The sequence below is a fragment of the Anopheles darlingi genome, chromosome 2 (genome assembly GCF_943734745.1).
Source record: "Anopheles darlingi chromosome 2, idAnoDarlMG_H_01, whole genome shotgun sequence".
Classification (NCBI taxonomy): domain Eukaryota; kingdom Metazoa; phylum Arthropoda; class Insecta; order Diptera; family Culicidae; genus Anopheles; species Anopheles darlingi.
In genome coordinates this window covers 7,637,501-7,642,500 of record NC_064874.1, presented here as the reverse complement: position 1 = coordinate 7,642,500, position 5,000 = coordinate 7,637,501, and the positions used below count along the sequence as shown (strand labels likewise).

Genomic DNA, 5,000 nt, shown 5'->3' with positions numbered 1-5,000 from the left:
TGTATAAAAAAAAGATCGACCCAATCACGCCCGTAAGATAAGGCAGGCAGGCAGGCAGGCAGGAGGGAAAAAGGGATTATCCTTTAGTCCCCTGACTACCCCCCTCCTCCCCCCCCCCCCTGTGAACTAGAAGCGGAAGCGGAATCATCGCCGGATCACCGCGTTGTTTTGTGAACGACGAAGAGAAGTAGTCGGAGGACGAAATGGACGAAAAGAAATAAAATGGAAAATGAAACAAAAAAACCCAAGGAAAAAACAAAAATCTCAATCCATCCCTTCCACCTACTCCAAATTCTACTCAACCCCTTTCGAATGAATCATTTTAAACAAAGAAAAGCGCGGTGCCGGAATCTTTTCCGGAACCCCCCCCACCAGGAACACTCGGTAGGACGACAAAAAAAAAAACCCAGAAAATGGCGAAGGAAAAGAAGAGTGAAAAATCGGAATTTCCATCGAACAGACAAAGCAGCAGCAGCAGCGGCGCACCGGACACACACACACCGGGAGTTGCGCCGCCCGGAATTGCACCGGTTCTCACGGAATGGAATTGAAAAATGTGGAAAATAACAAATAATTCAACGGCAGGCAGCAGGCAGCCTCTCCATCTCCGACGTCTACTTGTCCTGGCCTCTTCTACTGCACCTCCTCCTCCTTCCGCTGGCGGTGGCGCTCCACCGCCTCGCCACCGCCGCTGCCCGCGAGTGGTCAGAATTCAATCTGCAGCAGCGCCATGGTGGCCAGATAGTGGTGGCGGCAGCGCACGAGAAAGACGATTTGAAGAAGAAACAGAGGACGCCAGAGAGCGGCTTCATCGACAACATCGTCTTCCTCCTGAGGCACCCGGAACGAATCGTTATGCGGGTAATGATCAATTCTCGAGATGAGTCATTTAGGGTGAAGATAAAGGAATGGAGGACGGGAGGGGGAACAGCGGTGGCCAGTGGAGGTGGCGCGAGCATCAGCGAGGAAAGCTCATTAACACGCTCTCTGTTCTTCATCCGCCCAGAACGACGACGACCACCACCATCGCCTTACGCGGCTGGTCTGGCGGCAAACCGAGACGAATCCTGGCTCTCTATCGGATTCTTTTTTTTTCTCCCGTTTTTTTGTTGTTTTTGTTGCTGTTTTTGTTGCTGCTGCTGCTGCTCCAGCACTCATTCGTTCGTTCGCTGCGTTTTAACATCCTTCTCCTCCTGTTCCTCCTCCGTCTCCTTCATTCTGGCCACTCTCTCGACGTCGTCTCCACCCTTAATGGCCTTTATTTTATGGAGTCGAAGGGGGGAGAGGGAGGGATGAGGGACCTGTGGTGGGTCGGCCCGGGGTGCCAGGGTGAAGGTGGTGGTCGAACGCCGGCGGAGGACCGTGCGGCCCATGGCGGTAACGGTAGCAATTTATAAATGTTTCATAAAAGTCAATCGTTCGGAAAAGCTTTATTTTCCTAACGGCTTTCGAAACGATCGCACTTTCACCTCTCCACCTTCGCGTGCACCTTCCCCGACCCTCTCTCTGCCGGCGCTGGGTGACAGGCATCTGCCCCACTTGCAGCAGCAGCATTCCAGCATCTTCATTGTTGCCGCGCGGCCGGACACCAGCACACGGGGAATCGTCGCGCGCGCTGTCGAGTCGAGTGAGGTCGAGCGAGACACGTTTTCGGTTCAGAAGTGGTTTGCTTTCATCGAGTAGGCATCAGCAGAGCAGTTTTCTTTCCCCCGGTAGGCCGGGCCGGTTGACGACGAGCGTAGCAGGAGGTGAGGATGAAAAGGTCCAGCAACAATTGTCTGCAGGACTGGGTGGGAGAAAGGGGAGCGAAGAATCCCCGGATCCGGAATCGGACGTCGATTTTTCATCCCCTGACCCTAAACAGGTGACCGAAGGAATGGCGGAAATCCTTCCCCCCAAAAAAAGGGGACGCACACACACACACACATACGCTCCTCGCAAGAGAGGGAAGGCGATTGACCCCCCCCCCCCCCCGGGCCAGTATCGACAACCGACCTGACGATTACCTCCCCCTCCCCCCTAGGATTGTGGCTTTTATTGGCGTATGTGGCTCCTCCATCTCCATCGACCAACCGAGTAATGTCCGGTCAGCGGTTGTCAGCGTTGTCGTTGTGGTTGTGTGTGTTCGAAACTTCCTCAAGCTAGTAAGCGGCCCTTTTCCTGGCCTACTCCTCCGTGGTGTACGTGCTGCAACCATCATACTGCTTTTGGGTGCAGGCAGGGGGAAAATACTAAACATATGCTTCTGGATTACTTTTGCGTCAAAACAGAAAAAGGGCACCCGGGCATCCCAGTAGGCTGGGATTTGCTTGATTTGGTCTGGGGAAAATAGTAACTTGGTGAGAGGCGACTCACTAGCAGAAGGCCTCTTCTTCGCGTGAAGTATCGGATGGATACGGAGGACAGTTTTGAGTGTCGACCCTCCGAGAAGGACGAAAATGGGACTTTATCTGACATACGCACGGTCGGTCGGCAATACTGTCAAGTCCGCACCTCGGAGACCGGGAACTCTATTAGGAAATGTCCCAAAGCACAGGATTCTTTTTCGGAATTTCAACTCGGGAATGTGTGAGAAATTGGTGAAAAGCGTTGCAACGAGACGAGTGCCATGGTGTTGTGTAGTAACATGTATTGCGACTCTGCGCTAAAGGCTCTAGCAAATTAGGTCAGACCAAACAGAGAGACCTGGAAGCGAAGGGATTGAAAGAACTGGAATTTCGAAATGAAATGAGGATCTCCTTTCAGATCTCTCCTTTATATTCTCCAAGGCTGACTCTCTGTGATGGAAATAGTATATCGAACAAAGGAAGCTGGGAATAGACACTGCACAGAATAGTATTTCATTCCTAGAACCGCTCCAAGGGCTCCGAACATCTATGATGATCAACTGTGGTTTCGACTGTGGTTGGTACCGTTCCGTAACTCATTCAGCAGACATACAAGACTTGGGTTTCAACTTTAATCCTCCGATCTGTTTCCCTCCAGGAACTGCACCTTAATAATGGTAGGCCCATTTCTTACCAACCAAGGCTGGTAGGCCTGTCTGTATCAGCAGCCGAGCCACGAACGCAACACTTCCCTCTGAGTCCACCATTCATCGTACCGAGAAATGAATATCACTCCGACAGGTCCTTCAACGAGCGAAATGTGAACCTCAGCTCTAACTAAGAACGAGAACGGAGAGGTTTCTGGTTCAATATTTTCATGCCGCACCTCACTCATCAGTCCTTCCTTCCTCACCAACCAAAATATCAATTCGAACTCCCTCTCGAGCGACGCAGCAGCACCAGCAGCATCAAATCCTTTTCCCCAGTCCGTCGTCCTCCCAGGGGGTTCTCTCTCTCTCTCTCTCTCTCTCTCGAAATAATGTCCAACCATCCCTCTTGACGCCTGTTCCGACGATGTATCAGTTCGGTTCGGGGGGCGCTAGAGCAGGCGGAATGTGTCCATCGCCCCTTGTCCCGGTGGTGCCGGGAATCTGCACACCAGCAAAACCCCATCCCTCTCCAATCGTTTAAGGATCGATTGTTTAGCTAAAAAGGCTCAAGAAAAGGACACATTGGGGTTGGCTCGCACTGAGTGGACCCGTTGGTGGTGGTGGGTAAGGACCATTTTCCCGAGGCTGGAAATGGATGTCCAATTTGTTGTTCGCAATTCGAGCACCACCACCACCACCACCAGATGGGCTTTTCCTCGGTGTGTAGGGGCCGAGCGAGGGGAGGGAGGTGGGGGAATTTCTGTAATGTTTTTCTCCCGCTGGCATGTTTCATGTTCCAGCAGTGGCTGGCTGGCTGGCTGCCGTTGGAGAGTTTTCGGCAAAATTTATCGCTCGACGCCTCAACTCGAAAACTTTTTCTCCTTCGCCCTTCATGCTCCTGCTAGTCCCCTAACCTCCACTAAGCTGCTCGGTGTTCGGTGACCTGGTCACCGGAATTCCAGGTAACACAGTACCGGCGACCAGGGGGGAGGTGGACGAAGCACACCTCAACGATAATATTTGTAGCCAATCGTTGTAGCTCCTGCTGCTGGTGTTATTGTTTTTCTTCTTCTCGAATTGAGTTTCTCCGGCGAGGCGATGGTTTTCTGCTGCTGGCTGTTTGTTTCCAGCACACAAACAGACACACAGACGCACAGACACACTCACACAGACACACACACACACGGGCAAACACGGTAGCTACGAACATTCCGATCGTTTTGCGCTGGAACGCATCGTTGGAAAAGGAAAACGTTTTCCGCGCAAACGAAAGCGTTATCCTTTCCACGTCGACGTCGACGACGACAACGACGACAACGCCGTTCTTGGTTTCTTGGTTCGCCAAGCAAAAACGTCTTAATCGGTGCTTATCGTTGCCGTCTTCGAATCGATCCGATGCCGGTCCACGGAGGACACGGCTGCTGGTGGTGGTGATGGTGGTGGGTGACGCGACCGAAATCGCTCCTTTCCATAATTGAAACATCAATAGATCGGTCCTCCTAGACCCCCCCACCACCGCCCAGGCAATGGCAAGATTAGATGACCGAAACCGGATGAGGATACGGTTGCCGTCCGTCCGTCCGTCCGTCCGAAGACAAAGCGGAAAAGCTTCCTTCACCACTACCACCATCTAATGCCCACGAATATCCCTCTGGTTCTGGGTGGTTGATTCAGTTTTGAGATTTTCCACCACCACCACCACCACCACCACCACCACCACCACCACCACTACCGTCGTCGCCACCGAGACCAACGTGGAGAGCGGATTTGCCTTCACAACCGTTAAGCTGATTGTTGCTGATTGCCGTCGTCGTCGTCGGTTGTCGGTGAACGGTGGTGCCGAAGGTGGTCTGGTGTACGGTAAGGGGGGAGGGTCCGCTTATGGGACTTTTCGCAGCCCCTTAGCCTCCGGAACGGTGCCTGTGGCGCTACGTTTCGTTGTGTGGGACTCGTTGATGAAATCAAAATGCGGGACAGGTTATCGGATTAATGGAGAATTTGTTGGGTCGCATACCCCTGTAGG

At 52.7% G+C, this 5,000-nt stretch overlaps 1 protein-coding gene across 1 annotated transcript in view; it reads left to right on the top strand.

The window, feature by feature from the left end:
- Positions 1 to 182, top strand: part of LOC125951093 (latrophilin Cirl) — a 6,803-nt gene extending 6,621 nt beyond the window's left edge. Inside the window, exon 1 of the mRNA XM_049679643.1 lies at positions 1 to 182. This exon is cut by the window's left edge and continues 6,621 nt beyond it. The gene's annotated coding sequence lies outside the window, so the exon portion shown is untranslated.
- Positions 183 to 5,000: the final 4,818 nt, after the last annotated feature.